Raw genomic sequence first — 19,560 nt, 5'->3', positions numbered from 1 at the left:
GACCTCTATGCAATAATGGATCATTTTTACCTTATCCTTTCCCTGCCTAGAGGGAAAGTTATCCCAGTGTTTCAACATCAGCCCTAGGGGACTATCGGGCGGTATTTGGGGCAATTTCACATGGGGCCCCTCTCCCATGGGCTCAAAGGGCTTGCTTTTCCTTTGTCCCATCTTCTGAGGCACTCACACACACACACCAACCGCTCCCCTCGTTTGGGGCTCGCTCCCTCGCGGGCTACGAGAAACGCACTACTAGAGGGTCCGCACTCACTTCGCCCTGGCAGGACGTCTCATACACCGTGCCCCAGGATACCCAACCCAAACCGAACGGATTCCCGGCCTATACTCACGCGTCCTGCGTCTTCATTCGGAGCTTCGTGCACAAAGATTACAGGGTTACCGGTTCTCCTTTGCTCAGTGTTCAATTTAGGTTCGTCGGTCGAGACAGAAGCGACCTGAGGGCTGCAGGGGCCGCCGGCTGGCGGGGCGCCTCCCCAATGCAGCCGCAGGCCACAATCTAGTCGCGATCCGAGTCACGGCACCAAATTGTGATAGGTAGAGACACGGACAATTTAAAGTGTCAAAATCCAATGCGAATTTTATTATATTAGCAAGCGAACAAGAGCAAAGGCAGCGCTGGGCGGCCGGGGAGTCTGCGCTCTGCCAACGGCTCGCAACTTCCCGCCTCGTGTAAGCACATTATATACAGTCTCATTTCCTGCATTCGCGATGTCGCAATCAGGTCGATACTCTGCGCATGTTCCTTCTGTTGCTGGGGGGTCTTTCTCTGCCTCCTGGTGGTCGTAAGGACGAAGGCTGAAGGTCTTCCTCGTTGCCCTGTGGGTGAACTTATGCAAGAATGTGACTACTCAACCCCCTCAGCTGCGGGTCCTGTTGACTTTGCCGGATGTCCTTCAGTTGGGCTATCAAGCCTTGCGGGCACAGAAATCTTCCATCCATACCTTCCCATACAGGTTTAATGAACAAAGCACAATATGCTACCTATTACACCAGGAGGTGCCTTAAGGATCCTGCCTAGAGAAGCTGCCTCAGATTGCTTTGCATCATGCTGTAGTTCCCAATTTCATCTTTCCTTTCTCTTACTGTAGCTTCTCCTCGATGACAATACACTCCTTTTATACGTTGAAAACTGTGGGAGGAGTGTTTGTGGAGTTAATAGGGAATGTTATGGGTTGAATTTTCAGAAGAAATAGTCTGTCTGGGTGCAGACTCCTACATGAGAAATAACTAGTGCTAGTTTTGGTGAGAGTGCTCCTCACAGTCAGAGAGAGAAAAACTGGTGTTCAACGTCGCTAAGAGAGGGCATTTCCAATGAAGCAATCCGTGATCAGCGTAAAAGGGAACTTAAGTGACGACCAGTTCCTCGCTTAGCTTCTCCATCAGCTGTAATTCAGATCCAAAAGAGCTGAACTCCAAGTGCAGTTTGATCATAACAGAATATTGACACCAGGAATCATGGGATAACTGGCGGATAAATTCATATTTGTGTTATTTTCCCAGGTTTTCCTTGTACCTTGTCATGTCGCCTCACTAACACGTCCTCGGTACCCGTGACCTTCAACCTTCGCATTCCTGGGGATGGCTCAGGAGAGCCCAGTGTCAGCAGTTTTGTTCAAGTGGTGGACAACACTCGGTCATCCTGGAGAAGAGGAGCCCAAAGTCACGTCAAGCCGACGGAATTTACCATAATGCCCTGCAGAGGGACCCTCCGCTCCCAGGGACACCTGGATATCCAGGTAGGGGAAGAGTCCGGCCGTACGTGCTTCAGCAGGTGGAGCTGAAGCTTCATGGATGTATGGGAGGGCTTTGGTGATGCTGGCTTGGAGCATAACACGCGTGATATCCCTGCAGTAGCGTTGGGCTTTTGTTAGCTGGGTTACTGTGGGGCTTTTCTGAAGGAGAAACGTTTTGTTTCCAAAATCATAAGCTGAAGACCGTGCACCCTGTGATCAAGTACAGAAGCCATTCATGTGTTTGAGAGCTGCTTGGAGCAATTTCTTTGATTTAGAGTGGGCAGAGGAAGGATGAGGACAGAAGGTGGCTGTTAAAAAAAAGAGATGTCATTGTATAAAGCAGTTTGCTTTTCTTCCCGGTCTTATTTCTCCTCTCCTGTTGTGCAGAATGAGTTGTGTTCACTGCGGCGATCTCCAACGGGGACTACAAAAGCTCTGGCAGCCATGAGTGGCACATCTTCTGTGTTTTCCTGCTGTTTGTGGACTTTTGCTGGGCCCCATTTTGCCCTCTGCTTCCCGCTGTAAAGCTGAACTCATTCTGTTGAAGTCAACAGATTTCCTCTGTTTTTTTGCTGTTGGAGTTGAGATTAAAAACTCATCCCTTGATTTTAATACGGTGGTGGGTAGAGCGTTAGTCTAACTGTGCTTTAATTTGGCTTGCATGTGTCCTGCTAACTGCAAGGTGTATTTAACACAGAAGATGTTGTCAGAAGCCTTTTGTTCCTCCCAGAGGCAGTGTTCTACCCGTGGGCCAGCAGCAGAATTAAGGCAAAATTGTCCCTTTCCTTACCATGGAACGAGAACCGGAGGGCACCACCCTTGGATAATGGCTTTTGGGAGTCATGAAGTGTTTGATGCTCTTCTCTTCCACCAGGTCACCCTGTGTTCCAACACCGTGAGGAGCTACGAGCTGGCACTGGTGGTGGACGTGGATGGTGTGGGCAAGGAAGTGTCGGCGCTGCTCCTCACAGCCAGGTATCAGCGCTTTCCTTGCAGCTCCTCGTCTCTCCTTGTGCATCCATCACCAGCACGTTGCCTCGCACCTGGTTTGTTGGCTCCAGCTCCAAATGAGAAGTGTTGCTCAATGAGCGAGTTCTGCCCAGCTGGGTACGAGAACAGCAGGGCTTTGAAAGCAGCCCGTGTGGAGAAGCACCTGTGCTCAGCGGACAGGCACGGCCCTGAGCCTTTTTTGAGAGGGAACAGTAATTATACTCATTATTGGCCTTGGTTTTGGTGCTTGAGGTGTAACAAATTTCCAAAGGGCCACCTCTCCTCCCTGCAAGTGGTGGGCTTGTGCTGGGCTGCGACCGAAATACAACATTTGTTTGGGACGCAGCGAGCAGCCTGCTGAAAGTTGGTGTCTGGTTCGGTTGGTGAAGACACATGCAAATGGGAAAGGAGCTTATGGCAGGACTGGTGAGGGAAAAATAAAGGCAAGATCTTATGAAGGGGAAAGCAGTCCTTGATGTGGAAGGTGAGTGAGCTCAGGTTTCTTTTGAGCATCAATGTTCTCAGACTTCAGCCAGAAGTTGTTCTTGTTGCAGCCAGACTCAGTCCTGTTGGGCTGCAGTGGGTGTCAGTTTAATGACAAGAGGGGTGCAGTTCCCGGGTGCTGTTCCCTCGCCCAGGCAGAGTCATCCAGTCAGCGCCTGGGCTGCAGTTTTGTAGAACAAGAGCAAGTGGGCACAGACAGCGCACGGACCCGTGGGGGCGAAGGGCCAAGGTAGCTGTAGGAGCTGGGAGAGGATGATCACCCGCTGCATGAGGCAGGTGGTGGCCTGTGCCCTCCATCGCTGGGGCAAATGGCTGAGTTTTCAGGCAGGGCAACAGTGGTGTGGGAGAGGAGGGAGTCTTTTTACTGGAGTCTTGTGTCCTTGAGTCTTGGCGAGCCCTGGTCCTCGGTGGGAAGGCTTCTCCAGAGGTCGTGCCTTGCTGGGACCCTTGGGAGGGTCCTTGCAAGCCTCCTAGGGCAGAGGAGGGGCAGAGCTGGTGGGACAGCTGTGGGACAGGGCACCGTGCTCTGCCTGGGCCCTTGGCAGCCTCTGTGATGCTGAGTCTCAGGGTTTGCCCCTCCTTTACAAGAGGTTGTTGAGTAAAACGAAGTCAAAGGTGATTTATCACTGTAGGGGTATTAAAGGTCTATTTGACAGTGACAAATGTGTTAGGCTCCGTTTCACGCTATCTGGGGAGTGAACATTCTACATTCTCTCAGTGTGCCCAGTTCCCTTTCGGCCATCTCTTTGCCTAGATGCGTGGTGCCTCTGCTGCGAGCGCTCATCCCCGTCGTGACGTTTGAACAGTGCCTACTGAAAGTCCCTTGCCAGCAGATGCTGACCCTTGTGAACGACAGCGATCTTCCAGGCTGCTACAGGGTTCTTCCTCAGGTTTGGCATCGCGTCCGCCTCCTGCCCTCAAAGGTTATCGAGGGGTTTATTAAGGAAAAAAAGTGGTTTGGATAAGACCTTGCTAGTTTATATTCAAACCTAAAGGTTTGCTGAGAACAGGAACCTACCTGAGTATAATCTTTAGGAAGCAGTTAAATAGGAGCCTACCTGAATATAAACTTCAGGAAGCAGTTGATATTCTGGTCTTTGGGATGCTTTCATGCAGGAGAACTTCGAGGGTTGTGAAAAGCTGCTGCAAGGAGGCTGCCAGCACAGGAGTGGGTGGTTGTGGATGCAGCAGCTTTTGAACGCCCTGAGGGTGCTAAGCCCATGCAAGTCTTGCATGTTGTGTTGGGCTGTGCCTTTCTGCGTTTCTCCTAGGGATTTTTAAAAATGTGTGTGAGTTGCCAATGTGGTAGATGTTAAGGAGTCTAAAGTTTCCTCAGAAGTCCCTCTGAAGTTGCATTTGCTTCTGTCCCTTGCAGAAACGCAAGGAGGACGCTGCTGTGCGGTACTGCAGCCCTGTGCCGTGTGGGATCATCCAGCCTCACAGCTCGGTGGAGGTCCCGTTCACACTGGAAGCCCAGGTGATGGGGAAGCAGGACACCATCGCTCGTATCGCGGTGTTTGGGAGTGAAGGATCCTCACTGGTGAGTGCGAGGGGAAAAGTGTGCCTTTGTGTGACTCATCTTGGTGGGGCATGAAGTGCAGAGGGCTTCTTCCAGGGAAAACAAGAACTTGATATGGCTGGTGTGGGTGAGAGGAGGAGGGATTCATGGCGTAAGCAACAGCTAATGCCTAGAGAAGAGGAAGGATGGTGTCCTCTTCGGTGGTGATCTAAGTGTCCGACACAGCATGTAATGGTGGATATGGGAGATGCCATAAGAAGCCCAGTGTGAAACCCAGCACAGTCCCTGGGTCTCGTACTCTGCTGTGTCATTAGATGAACAGCGACTGCTGCTTCGTTGGGGCTTTTGTTCAGGAGCACCCAGGGACCTCCCCGAACGCCGCTAAAGCAAGCGCTGTGTAAGAAACCATGCTGAGGGGATGTTTTGTGCAAGGCTGGATTTGAGCTTTCCTGAAGGTAACAGTGTGGGAGAGGTGTGAAGAAGGCAGCGTGGGGAACAGGGTTTCTTTATCCTCTGGTAACGGGAGCTTGTGACTTTCAGATGGGATCACTCCAGTTTCCACACTTGCTCCAGGCCTTCTGTTTCAGTCTTACAACACTGAAAACTCCAAACAGATGTAGTTATCCCCAGCCTAGGAGTACCCTTAGAGCTGTCTAGTCTTTTTAAACGTTTGCTGTTGTTTTTTTTTATCTTTCCCACCTGCTTCTTGGAGCAGAAAATCCATCTAGTGAGCATTGGAGAAGGACCGGTTGTCTACATGCATCCGAGTAAGATAAATTTCGGCAGTATCCAAGTTCTACAAGATGCTTCTCAAACTCTCCGCCTCTCCAATCAGACTGTCATCCCTGCGTCCTTCCGGGCAGAGATGGTAAGTAGCTGTGGGGCTGTTTTCCAATGAAAATGACTGGTCTGTAGCAGCCTGTGACTTGATTTTTACATGCAACATTTCCATATTGCTGTCTGAGAGAGAAGGCAAGCTATTCCGTCGCAATGCGGCACGAGGAGCCTGGCTCTGGGGCAGTTTTAGCTGGGGCGCCCCTCAGTTAAGTAGAGTTTGTGTAGATTTTTGAGCAGAAAAGAGTCTGGATCATTTTTACAAGTTCTCCCTTTATTTTGTGGAAGGTATTTAGCTGTGAGAGTCGTGGGGTTTGGAGCTCTGAGCTCAAGAGAACCCTGTGCCCCTTTGCTCCTGAAAGAGCACGGATTTCCCTACGGTTTGCCTCTTGCATCTGCATTCACTTTGTGTCAAACTGCTGTTAGTGGTAGAAACGAGGGTGTGAGGTCTGTCCTCAAACTGCTCCTGGCGAGGCGAGTTTCACACCTACTGGGGGTCAAACCAGCTGGGTTGTTGCAGAAAAATACACTTTCAAGGTTGTGTACTTTCAGCCTGCGGACTCCGTCGTGTGGCAGAGCCTCTCTGGAGACCGGCTGCAGAAAAAGGCTGTTTAATTCCTGGAGGCTGCCTCGTGTGCCAAGCTGCCTAGCAGAAAGAGCTTGGGTTGCTCCCCTGGCAGGGAGAGCAAGGCTGCTGCAGCCAGGAACGGCTCGTGTGCTGAGGCTGGGTGGGATGTGCTCCCTGCTGTGAGGGGCTTGCAAACAGGGCTCGGGAGAGATTTGTTCTCCGTGCTAGGTGGGTTGGACTTGTGGAGCTGGTAAACCCAGCCCTGGCACGGCAGGCTTGGCTGTGTCTGTGGATAAAGCATCAGGCAGTGTGTGAGAGTCTGGGCTCAGCCTCCTGGGCCAAGGAGGAAGGGGCTGAATTTCCCTCTTGCTGCTTTTCCAGCTGTTTGGGGGATAAATGTAACCTCCAAGTGGGGGATTCCCAGGGCAGCTTTCTTTGACTCCACAATGAAAATGCACTTTCCATCTCTGCAGAGAGCAGGCCACCTCGGATGGGTGGTGCTGGTGTATAAATGCTGAGTTTTGCATGCTTGTACCAGGCACTGACAGGCAGAGCTGTTGAGGTACTGCTGTCCTGGGGTGATGCCTTCCCTCCCTCCCCTGGGCAGCTTGCAGTGTACCCGGGGGGCTGGCAGGAGTAGGTGTGCCTCTCCATTGCCTCAGGGCCCTATTGTATGGGATTGAGCAATAAATCCTGTCCTACTTCACTGCAAGCTCCGCCAATATTGTGCCTAATCGACAAGCAGAACAATAATAGGAGTGGTTCGGGGATGGTTTCTCTCCCTGCAGTAAGATGGGCTCTGCTGCTCCATAGTCCCTGCTGCTGACTCCCCAGGGTTGAGTTACCCCCTGGTGAGCATCTCCGCTTCTCAGGACAGCTGCTGCTGTCATGGAGATGTTCAAGCAGGCAGGTCCCGAGAAGCTGCTCGATCAGTTGTTTCAACGAGGGCTCTTCAGACGCCTCAACACGGTGACGCTGAGCCTGCCGGGCGGGAGCAGCACTGTGGAGGTGAAGTGTGCTCCAGCTACTCCCCTGCCCTCAGCAGCTGCCTGCTTTGGTGCTGTTTTGGTGCCTCAGTTGAAGTTTTGCCCTTTTGCCGCTGCCTTAGGCTGCCTGGCAGATTATTGATGGAAAGAAGAGAGGACTGGATAATTTTAGAACTCAAATTTGAGATGCAGTGGGGTGTCAGGGTGACTTGCACACGTACATCCGAGAGCAGAACTGGCTCCGGCTGCCCCTTAGCCTAGCTGGTGGGTGGCTTGGGCATCCTTCATTCACTTGTGCCCCTGCACCCAAGTCTTGTGCTCTCTAAGATGCCAAAGCCTCTGCTTTGATTTCCTGCTTGGAGATCCCTGCAGGATGGTGAGGTGGGATTTCCCCAGCTCCCGTTTGATGGCTCATCTGGAAACTGTGGCTGTTTGCAGTCAGGCTTAGAGATCACGGTCCCCACTTGAAAGATAGAGCTGTTGACTGAAATTTTCACAGTGATGTTGGATCAGCAATGTTACAGCACACTGACTGGCAGCTTGACAAACTGAGTGAGATTAAATGAAGGGGCAGCAACAGGGCAAGTAGAGGGCTGGTGTCTTGTCCAAAGGCAAATGCTGGAATGCAGATGGCCACGCTGCCACCTCAGTGATATCCTTAACTGTCATGTGCAAATTGCTGTTCCGAGCATTATCTGAGCAAGCAGAGATGGTTTTGGTGGATAACTTCAGTTTGGGATAGCGACATGGGATTACCTGGAGTACCCCTCGTGCACAGGCTTTCCCATCCCCCTGTCCTCTCTGTTGGACGAGTTGCAGGGAGCAGCACTGAGCATCTCTGCCACCAGAAGGAAATAAGTAAGGAACCTCCAAAGCTGTGTGCTGAGATGGGGCTTTTTGGGTTTGAAGAGGAGTTTGAAGGACTTGATACCTGAGGCCTGTGTTGGCTTATCCCTGCTTGCCAGGGTGTCTGCGGGTCTGCGACCCTTGGGACCAGTGTGTCATCCCATGTCATCCTCTGAATCCTGTGTCTGATGTGCTTGTCCTTGTCAGGTTGCTTTCCCAGCTGCCAGGCAGCCCCATTAGAGAATCGTCTGGATCCAGCAAGGGGAGGATTTGGTTTTTTCTTGGGTAGAAAAGTCTGGAGGAGTAGGTCAACATGAAGGAGCTGTTCATGCCCTTTCAAAATTGCTGTATTTCAGTAATCAAAGAAATTGTTATTCTGCTTGTCTAGGGCAACTGAACTTGTCGTACTGTGCTGCACCCACTGGCCAGCTGAACTGAAGAAGGGTGGAAGTCTTGAAGGCAATTAGGCTCCTGCAAGCAAGAGTGACTCCGCTAAGTGCTTTTCCCAGGGGAAAAGCAGGAGGAGTTTGGTTATTAACCGTTGTGCTTGGCCGCAGCCGGCCAAGCTGTGTCCTGGCTGGAGAACCCCGATGTGCAGAGTGGTGGCACTGGTCTCCCCAGCCCAATGGGGAGAGCAGGTGGGATCTGGAGCTATGGACAGGGGACGCAAATGGAGACAAGCCTCGTCACCTCACTCGGCGGTCTCTTAGCTGAACCAAGCGTGACAAATTAGGCTCTGCTGTCAGTGGCAGCAGTGTCAATTTTTGTCTTTTCTGCTGGCTTTAGAGGCCATGTCTCTTGATTTCAGTAGAACATCCCCTTGCTGGTGCTCTGGGGCAGAGGCTAAACCAAAGTGGTGCCTGTGCTTTTGCCAGGGAGATGCTGGTGCTGAGGTGCCAGGAGGAGGCTGGTTGTTGGTGGGAGCATCTAGCCAGCCTCAGGCTCTGATCTCCACCTCCTCCTGGGGCTTGGGGTACTTTTGGGCTGTCTTCTGTCACTGGCAGCCTGTGTGGTAAAGAGTAGCTTTGAAAGGAAGAACACGAGGTCCCCCACCTTGGGCCTGCTGGGACAAGGCTCTGTGCACAGCTGAGGTAGGAGGGGGCTTTATTTCCCCTTCGTGTGCAACCTCTGCGAGGAGCGATGGGTCAGCCTGATGAGGTGTGAATGCTGTCTTGCTAGAGCTGGGCCTTGGTACAGCACAGCTGCATTTTTGATATTGAGTTCTGCTTCCTCGTTCACTTGCGCAAGGCCAGAATGACCGGATCCCTTTAATGAACTGGGCTGCAGTATCGTCAGGAGAACGGAGTGCGGTGGCTCCTCAGTCATCCCTCAGGGCAGCCATCCAGCCATCTCTCAGATGCACGCTGGTTATAACCAAATGTTGGCAGCTCTTCTTCACACTGGAAATCTGGCCTGGGAGAAGCTAATGATCTCAGCATTGAACTTCTTGATTGAGTGATTGATCCCAACGCTTGCCTAGAACTCAGGGACTCTGATGTCCAGTAGTGCAAGCCCCTACAGGGGCAAAAATAGCCACCGTCTCTTTGTCTATCCAGTGCCTACAGCTATTGCATCATTTTCCGGAGCATTCAAGGCTAAGCAAGTAGCAGGGATGTTATCAGAAGTTAGAGCGTGGTCTTCAAAGTGGAGGAATTTTTTTAGTGTGACCCTGAGAGATTTCTTGTCTCTGGGACACAGCCTGGATGGATGTAGGCAGAAGCTGACCTAGAAACCCGAGTGAATCTAGCCCGGCAGAGCCTTTTGTCCTGTCAGGTCTCCTGTTCAGCGATGCCCTGTGCTGCCCCTTGGACCCACACCAAATGCTACCTGAAAGAATGAGGACACGATGCAAATGGTGCTCCTCCGGAGCGGGCTGTTGGCCTGGCAGGGCCTGCTGGGTCTGCGCTGGGCCACTCTGGGAGGTTCAGAGTCTGGCTCCATCGAGACAGCCTGTCATTATTCCTCAGTAATAGCTTCTTGGGTACAACTTACTGCCCAGCTTGTGGCCAAGCTTTGATAAATGAGCTTTGTCAGAGAGCAGACTTGCCACTTCACCTCTGGAGCAGAGCTGCCAGGTCTCCTTTTCAAGCGAGCTACCCTGTGCCCGCCTGAATCAGAGGAAGAGTTGTACATTGATGTCAGTGAGAACCTCCCGCCCAGCGGCTCGGTAGGAACGTGTTGGCTGGGTGGCCCTGGGCCGATGGCAGCGCAGTGGCTGCCTCCGAGGCCTGGCGATCAGCTACGGGCGGGATGCAGCGACAGCAGAAGAGGGTTGGTGGGATCCTGTGTGGTCAGTGAGTGTTCACCCTGTGCCAACTGCCTTCCTCCATCCCATTCTTACCTAAGACTTTCTTTTGCAGCTCTAGAGGACAAATTAAACGGAGCTGAGTTTATTAGTTTGGCCAGCGCCTGAATCCTTTTGATGCCTTTGGCGTGCTCCATCCTGGGATGCAGGCGTGCAGGCCTGACCTGCTCTCCGTGCTGGGCACAGCCAGCCTAAGGAGATGCCGTAGCTCAGGCACCTACACACACTGCGGGGACCCTGAGTGCTCACCAGGTTGTTGCTTCCCTGGCCTCCAGCTCGTCTTACCCTTGTTAGCAGAGGTCGTTCTGAGGGGGTTATTTAAAATGCTTCCCGTGACGTTGGAGTGCTGCTTGGTTTTCTGATGCTTCTCTCCCCCGGGCTGGCTGGTGGCCTGTTAAAGCTCAGTGCTGCCAGCCTGACAGATGGAAACTCGAGCGGACTTCACCTGGATCTAGCCTTGCTTGGCTTGTGTCAGGCCTCCAAGCACAGCGTTGGTTTCTAGTAAAAAAAAAAAAAAAAAAGGAAAAACCCCTTCTGTTACAATACTGCAGAGTTGTGGGTGAGTAGTGCCTGTCGTCCCAAACCCAGCACTGAACTGTGGGGTGCAGGTACCACCAACACAGTGATGGACACTTGGAAGGCGTACATCTACACCCCAGTGTGTTTCGTGCTGGACAAGGAGCGTTACATGCAGCTTCTCTTCTGCGAGCAAGCTTGCTCCCTGTGACTGTGGTTTTAGATGGTCTGGGGGTCCAGCACCCTTATTGCCCCATTTACAGAGGGAGGTGCAAGAGAAACCAGAGGAGGAGAGGGCTTGGGAAGCTGGGGTCATGTCCACAGAACATGTCTTGCAGTTTTCTTTGTGCTTATGGCTTTACTGCCCTGCTGTAACCACTTAGAGCTGAATTTTCCAAATGCGGACACTGTTGTCGGGAAGCCAGGAGAGAGAAAGCAGCTTCTCTTGGCACACACTCCAAAAGAGAGGCTGGAGGGGGAATAACTTTCTTGGAGGATGAGCATCCCTTGGCTTGGGCAAAACTGGGTCAGTGAAGTGAGTCTGTTAAAGGAGGGTAAAGTAGAGGTTGTATAAGCTCCTGCATAGCTGCTGTTTCCAGACACCGTAGCTTAGATTTAGGGAAATTAAGCCGTTGTGGTTTTTACCTTCGAATCTTTAGTCTTTCCTTTTCCTGCCCTCCCCCAGGCTTCCTGGGTTCCATCCTAAGTTAGTGTTTGCCCTGTCTTACAGTCTGGCAAATACTCGTGCTGGAGGATTGAGCCCAGTAAAGGAGTGATCCCCCCCGAGGCCGAGGTGTCTGTGGCTGTCATAGGAAACTTGGACGACACTGAGAAGTTCGAGGACGAGGTGAACGTGTACATCGAGAACAGCTGTACCTACGTCATCCCTGTCCGGGCTGTTGGCATCGGCACCACGATCGTCACCAACGAATGATTTGCTCCGGAGCTCAACTTGGGACCTCACTTCAGGTAGGGTATCTCTCAGCTCCCACTCCTCCCGTGGGCTCAGCAAGGAGGAGTTTGGCTGTGGTCCTTCAGGCTGGTTCTTTAGTGCTCAAGGTCCTGGCTCTGTTTCACTGAAGCCCCAGGGATTCCTTTAGAGACATTTTATGGCCACTTGAAAGTTCTTAGATACCCTCAAAAGCCATCCAAATGGAAAGCAGTTGCTCAATTGTCACTGAATTGTTTTCAGTTATAAACCATTTATTTTCTCACTCTACCAAACAAAAATTTGGAGGAAAACAGCAGGTCCCAGAAGCCTCCGGCTGGAAAATGCTACATTACAAGTATAAACCTCTTTCCCTTTGCAATAGCATTGCTTGCTTTTCCGTTCGCTATGCAGTATCGTCTCGCCACAACAGCAAACCTTGGCGGTAGCTTGTTAGCAACCCCTCAGCTAAATGAATGGTGCTGTTTTGTTTCCCTTCTGCCCAGCAGTCCTGGAGGAGCAGCAGAATTTCTTTGCCCTGCATTATGCTTCAGTTCACTCCTCTTTCCCAGCTCCCCTGCCAGGCTGCTCTTTATCAGACGTAGTCGCTCTTCCCTCCTTTCTCCTGCCGGCTTTCCTGGCCGTCTGCTCCGCAGCAGCAGCCCGAGGCACGGGCAGGCGAGGCGGCTGCAGGAGCAGCTCTGAAAGGGAGAGGGGGAGAAGCCCGCTGAGGTTGGGTGGGATAAATTGGGAGTGTTAATTGAAAGAGCTTAGCTCGAAGGAGGGGATTCCCTGCTCTTAATGCCTGTGTCTGAAGGTGGGCACGTTCTTATAAATGAGAGAAAAATAAGGCTTTTCAAAGTGCTGTTTGCCTTGTGTTGGAGACCTGTTGGGATGAGAATAATGGTCTTGTCAGTGTCTGTTCCTTTCCCTGGCTGCAAAGAGGGTCCACAGTGCTCTGATACTGAAATTTTGGGGTAGAAAGGGGAGGTTAATCCTACCTTAAGCATTTAGGATAGATTTGGGGCGGGGGGGATAAATGTGCACCCACAAGCCATCCACATAAGCAGGGACGTTGCAGGGAGGGTGGTGCTTGTGCTCTGTGCAGCCACAAATTGGCTACACAACAGAGGGGACAATGTCAATGGGATCGGTGCCATTGTCTTCTGCTACCCTTCATGTCTTTGCCTGCATACTTGGTTTGGAGCTGTTGCCATCGCTGTTGGCTGTGGAGCTGCCACTGGGTGAGCTGAGATGGGACCCAGGTAACACCTCAGACGAGTTGGGCTTTCCCAGAGCCACCAATTCTGCATCTACCCAAAGCTTCTCCAAGCTTTTAGCTGTTGCTGCCCGCAACATAAACCATTTCATACTGAGCTGGTGCACATCATTTTCACCAGTCTGTTTCAAGGACAAGTTTGTTCTATGCTGTCACTTCTGTGTTTGTATTTAGCTGCTTGTGGCAGACATGCGTTTTGTCAGCCACATATTCCGTACCTTTCGAAAAAAAACAGTCACTGTTGCAGGAACATTTCCTGGCCATTCTCAGATTTATGGAGGGTAAAAGAATTGCTCCAGACTAGCCTGCAGTTAGTGTTTCTCTACCTTAAGGAATCAATTTCCATTGAATATCCATTTTGGCTTACATCGGCTCCAGTTATTCATCCCTTGTTGTCACTCCATTCCCCCTCAGCAGCTAGACCCGGTCCTGCTGCTGTGTTCGTGTTGGGGAAGTTTCTGTTGATCATGTGTTCTCACAGTGCGTTTGTCTTCCTAAAACACAAAAACAGCTGCACCGTTCAGGCAAAGGGTGCTGTGTTGGGGGCGATGAGAGCTGGGTGCTCCCTAAGGGGTGGGGGGATGAGGGGGCTAACATGGGTGCCAGGGCAGGGGCCTCACCAGCGAGGCCAGTGGTGCCCAGATCACCAGATGAGTCCATACACCCTGCAGCTTCCCAATAGCATCTTCAGAGGAAGCCACCTGAGGCAGCAGCTCCCCAGGGGAAGGTGAGATGGCAGTGAAGCTGTTGCTCCATCTCCTTGCAGGCAGGACAAGGCCAGCTGAGCATCCGATGCAGTGAGAGTTGCAGGAAGCACCTTGGAGAAATGCTCTGATAATTGAGCAGCAAAGGCTGGTGATGCTCTGTCCACAGCAACTGAGGTGGTGATCTTGAGGAAGCTTTTTCTTGCTGTATGCAGAGAGACCAGCTGCTGGATGGTGATAAACTTAGGGGCAGCCAAGGTCTGACGTTTGCTGAAGCTTTGATCTGGGTCAGCCTTTTTGGAGGTGGTTTTATTGCTGAGTGTGCCGTCAGAGAACGCTGTCGGGGCGCTGCAGCGGGGCGACCGCTGGGAGACAGCAGCTCCCGTGATGTTTTCCATCTCTGCTTCTCTCCTAGCCTGGATCCCTGCCGTTACCGCTTCAAGGTAACGAACAAAGGGCGACGCACCCACCTGCTCTACTGGACAACGGAAGGTTTTGCCCCGTTTCGCCAGCGTGATCGCCCCCCTGCCAGCAGTAAGGCCAAGGGCAGCAGCTCCTCCCAGAGGCCCCAGCCTGCCTGCCCTGTGTTTAAGCTTCGACCGCTGAGGGCAGAGCTGAGGCCGGGCAAGAGTGTGGAGATGATGCTGGAAGGCTCCTCCAGCACTCCCCAGGTGAGGTCCCCCACGAGGGCTGTCCCTTCCCCGTCAGATCACCTCCCCTGGGACTTCTTCTGCAGCCCCTTGACATTTGCCTGCGAAAATGAGCAGATGCTTTCAAGAAACTGTTTTAAGGCCACAAGTTACCGTGGCAGCCCCAGTGGCTTTCCTTGCTGGCCACTGTCAGTTGCTAAGGCTTTTTCGTGTTGCCATAGCTACCATAAACCCAATTTGCTGATACCAAAATATAGGCCGAAGGAAGTGTTGCTGCTTCAGGGGCAAATGGGGGGTTACAAGGTGTCGTGTGCTGAGGCAGGAAGGGAGGGCAGAGAAAATAAGTTCACTGAGATGATGAATACAGGCAGAAAGTAAATGAAAAACTGCCAAGTAATGTGTCTGGGGGAGCAGTGAGTAAAAGCACCTGCGAAGGGAGGGAGTGTCTGGGAGCAGCATCATTTTTCCTCTGTAGACAAACATGGGCAGAGGGCTTGTCTAGCGCTGAGTCCTGGAGGAGAAAAACGAACACAGGGTGTCAGCTCTCGTGATCGGAGTGACGTTCGTCCACGTGGGAAACTGTTCCCAGGGATCATTATAACTGAGAGTTTGACTTTGGTCAATATTTCCGTAAGAGCCTGCCCCAGTGTCCCAAGGGCAGTCGGGTCTTGCAGCACCCTCGGGTGGCAGCTCAGGGGGGAACATTTCAGCAGGGTCCCTGGATGCCCTTCTTCCCAGGGGAAACCCAGCTCTGCGCAGAAGCTGCCAGCTGACCCTGGTGTGCGTTCCCTGGCTTCAGGACCACTGGGCACAGGTGTTTTAAGCAAATGCAGAATAAATCTGTGTTAAGCTCCTGCTGATTCTGGTGTTTTGAAAGGTGTCTTAAAGGGTTCCCTCAGCAGTAGCTTGAGGCAGACTTGATTACTCCCCTGGGTGCCTGCAGCGGGACTGTCCCTGTGCAGTTCTGAGCCCAGAGGTTTTGCTGAAGAGGGGAAAAAGGTTCCAGAAAGAAACTAGTGATGAGGGCACTGGTGAGGGTGTCTTGCCTGGAAGGCCAAAAGGGGATCTGTGAGCTCAGCTGTGGCTACCTGGCTCCTGCAGTCAAAGCCAAGACCATGGGAGCAGGCTTTCCACCTTCCTGAGGTCTTGAGAACTTAATACTCTTCAGGTTGGCCAGAAGCCCAGCCCCCTGCATTGCACGTGATGATTTTCAAGTCTGTAGGCTCTGAGGAGAAGTTGGGTTGTGGTGTTGTACCAGAGGGAAGAGTGAGAAATGAAGGGAGGAATTTTGAGGCAGTGAAACCATGCGAACTCAGGAAAAAGTCTTGAAGCATGCCACTTAAGCAGAGGGTTTTCACGTGAAGTGCAAGGCATGTCTTTCCTGGGGAGATTTCTTTTAAAACCAGCTCTAGGAGGGCACAGCTCATCCTAGGAATGAGCGATCCCTTTACCTAAAGGCTGGCTGGCTATTTGATTTATTTTTTTTTCCCAAGGATGCTTTCCACTTGGCTTCCAAGGAGCGTTTGCTGCCGTTGGCCCTTCTATCACTTCTTTCTCTTAATATAGTTCCATACTTTTTTCTAACTAGTTCCTACAGCTTTCTGTAAGCCTTATGCTTGGCAACAGGACAAACCAAACCAATAATCCTTTGGGGCAGGGGTTATTACAGCTGTAGGCAGCACGTGACTCGCGAGTGCCGTTTGTGGCTGTTGGGGTGTAGCATTGCGGGCCTTTGGGGTCAGAATAAACAGGACGCGGCACGGAGAGAAAAGGGGGCGATTGAGGAGACCAGGGACTGTAACTGTGTGGCAGGAGCACGGCCCGTGGTTGGGTGGCCAGCAAATGCAGGGTGTTTTCTGGACCCTCTGGGTGACGTGTGACTCTTGCATGCAGGTGGTGAAGGAGCGGCTGCTGTGTCACACCGTCGTGGGGAGCGAGGCAGGGAAGGCACAGATAATGCAAGTGGATGTCACGTGTGAGTTTGTTGCTCCCGTTCTGCAACTGTCCTCCAGAGAAATCACTTTCCGGATGGAGAAGGTAAGTCTCTGGGTTGCATCCTGGCATTCAGTAGCGTGGCTGAGGACTGGAAGCCGGTGGGGCGTGTGTGCTGGTGTTCAAAGGAGGGAGTTAAGCAGCTTCTCCAAGTCCGCGGGGCTTTGGCTGTTGGTCTGAGATCATCCTTTTGCTCCTCTGGGGTCAGGGACAGTCTCAGTAGCTCTATTCTGCCCTTCTTGATGTGGAAACAGAATTGAGCTGCTGAGCCAAGGGCACGGGGTGAGGGACCCAGGTGAGGTGTGGGGACCCAGGAGAACAGCGTGGGCTTTGCACAGCTACCTCGAATGCTGGGGCTGCAGGTGGGAGAGCAGATCGCTGCAGCTGCGCGATGCTCAACCCCCTCCTGCCCTTTCTGAGGTGCTTTGTAAAGTAAGTGAGGTTGTTTTCAGAGATGGGACTGTTTTTTTTGACTTCACCAAAGTAAAACTGAGATGACAGCTGCTCAGGGATCATGGGGGGGATCAGGGCCACTTCTAGAGAGCCACCAGTTTCTGTACTCAGTATAAAAGGGAGGTTTTTGAGGATCCTCGGAGGCACGGTGATGTCTTAACACCGATCCTGTAGGGAAGCTGAGACAGACTGAGATTCCTGTCAACGCCTCAGTCTGATGAGGAAAAACTGTCATCTCTTGTCCCTCTTTGCCTTCTCTGCTGTTGGTATGGATGCTGGCTCTGCGTTTCCCCAAGCCTTACTTTCTTCAAAGGACCTGCAGATGTCCTTCAGCTGCAGTGATGATGACACCAATGCAAAGCAGATGCCCTTTGTTCTTCTGATCCTGACTCCTGCATCATCTTTTCCTCTCCCATGAGGTGTCAAAAAAGAGAAGATATTTCATTATTTAGTTTCTGTGTTTTCAGGTCTGTCCTCTGGTTCCCAGGCTTCCAGAGAAGCACAAATTCCTGTGAGCAGGCAGTTCAGATTTTAGTTAGAAGCTTTTCAGCACCCCCTAATGTCTGCCTGTGGTCTGCTTGATGCCACACGCTCCGATTTTTCAAGTGCTATGACACTGCAGCTGTTTGATATCAGGACATCCAGAACTGGTTTCCCAAACACAGTTTAGTTTATATAAACCGTGCAGGAAGCCCAGAGCAATGCATAAACAGGAAGAAATAGCTTAGGCTGAGGTAGCTTTGAGGCTACAGACACCTTGTCGCTGTAGCAGGGGCAGCAGGAGACACGTTGCAAGCGGACTGTTGAGGTTTCTAGCTGGCTGTATGTGCCTTGAAGTGTTCAAAGCCAACCTTGGGCTACTGCAGGCTCTCTGCTACGGGCCAAATCCTGCTTGCTTTTCTCCTCTGACTGGCATCACTGCTTTTATGAGGCTACTGGAACCGATAAGGTTGTAAGAAATGACTGTCTGTGAGTGAAGATCATCTTGTGCCTTTCTGCCCAAGAGAGCATACAAAACTGGAGACAAAGGGTCTGGGTTCACTTTCTGGTTTTGATCTTGTTCAGGCAGCTGCCGCCTCTCAGGGTCCTGTTCCCTCATCCGTACCCAAGACTGTTTCCCTGTCCCCTGGGGGATGCTGTGGTTTCTGAATATGAAAAACATCCGATATACTTAGAGAAGAACTTTCTTGAAGGGTAGAAACTAATAAAAATAGTAAATAGAGATGTATGCACTTTGGGGGTTGAAAAATTTGAAATGCATTGGAAGGGGAAGGAGATCCGTGGGCACTTCAGGTTATTTTTTCCTTGTCTTCTGTTTCTGTAGCAACCCAGTGATGTCCTGACTCTTCAGTACAAGCCTCTCTCTTTAAAAAACGTCTGCTCCCTGCCAGTCAGCATTGTCCTGGCCTTAGGGCAACCCTTCTTAATCTGCGATGTGGACCAGCAGCCCCTCCCTGCAGACGTTCAGGTGAGCAGCCACAGACCTTCCTGCTGGGGGCGGGTTGCAGAGGGAGGAAGGTGGTGGTGCGTTTGTGTGGGGAGGTCCTCTAGCAGACAAATTTATTCCTTAGAGTCAGCAGTAGACTGGCCTGAACTAAATCAGGTTTGAAATGAGCCAGCGAAGGAAACAGAATATACCTGACTTGGGAAGAGACGTCCTGGCTCTGAGACACGAGGAGAAGGGAAGAGACAGCGAGGTCTGGGCAAGGCATGTAGTAAAGGTGTCTGCTGGAAACCATCCCAGCTCTGCAGCAGCCGTCTCAGATAACCTCCAGAGCAGCTTGCTCTCCAAGGGCAGCCCTGCTTTCCAGGAGGCTGAGGACGCTTCTCCAGCTGCTGCCTGGCACCTGCCCCGTGGTTGGTAGAAGCTGTTGGACATGGACTCTGCTAAACACGGGTTGTTGTAGGCATGGCCGCCACTTCTGTGCCGTGCCAGTGAGTAGCCTCTGCAAGGGCGAGGCAGCGACGCTGTGTCATTTGTGCTGTGAGGTGAAGGAGTTCCTCTAGAGGCCGGGCAAAAGGCCCTGGCGTGCCAGAGCGCTGATCTGGTTGTGTATTTAGTGTGTAGCTTCTGTGGGTCCAGAATTCAGGAGAACAATATTTATTTCCCTCTTGTATTGGTGCAGAGCACAGTGACGTGAGCCTGAGAGAGTCTCAGACCAGAGTCTCGTGGTGCTTGCAGTCAGGCGCACTCTGGGAAGAAAATGAGGGATGAACTGAGAAACCTGAGCTGGGGGTCACCCTTTGAACATTGGCATGTTTTGTGCTATCAGACCCTGAGACTTCATCACCCTGGTGATTAATACTCTTCATCTCCTTGCAGCCCATCAAGCTGGAGATAGGGGAGGAACTTCATCTCTCTATCAGGTTTAACCCTGCTTATGAAGAAGACTTGAGTAGCCGGGTAGTAGAGAAGGTTCTGAAGATCAAGTTCCTTGAGCATCCTCATGAGGAGCTGGTCACCGTTCGGGGAGAAGTCTGCTTCCCGAATCTCCGTATCCAGACCACGGCCCTGGACTTTGGCTGCATCTTGAATGACACTGAAGATGTGCGTTACGTCGAGATGACCAACTGCAGCCCGCTTCTCGTCCGGTACCGCTGGTTGTTCCTGACAGACGGCCACGTGAGCCAGATGAGGTACGTGCACCTTTGCCCTCTCCTTGAAGCTCTTCTCCTTCCCGATCTCGTGTTTGTAACTTGCAAAGCCCAAGGCTGTTTGCCTGCGGTGTGAC

The 19,560-nt window shown here is 51.9% G+C and overlaps 1 pseudogene; it reads left to right on the top strand.

The window, feature by feature from the left end:
• Positions 1 to 1,119: 1,119 nt before the first annotated feature.
• On the top strand, positions 1,120 to 19,559 carry LOC147413139 (axonemal central pair apparatus protein HYDIN-like; annotated as a pseudogene).
• Position 19,560: the final 1 nt, after the last annotated feature.

This window comes from Leptosomus discolor, unplaced genomic scaffold (assembly GCF_034619465.1).
Source record: "Leptosomus discolor isolate bLepDis1 unplaced genomic scaffold, bLepDis1.hap2 HAP2_SCAFFOLD_48, whole genome shotgun sequence".
NCBI classification, from domain to species: Eukaryota; Metazoa; Chordata; class Aves; order Leptosomiformes; family Leptosomidae; genus Leptosomus; species Leptosomus discolor.
This window is presented reverse-complemented; position numbering and strand designations above follow the sequence as displayed.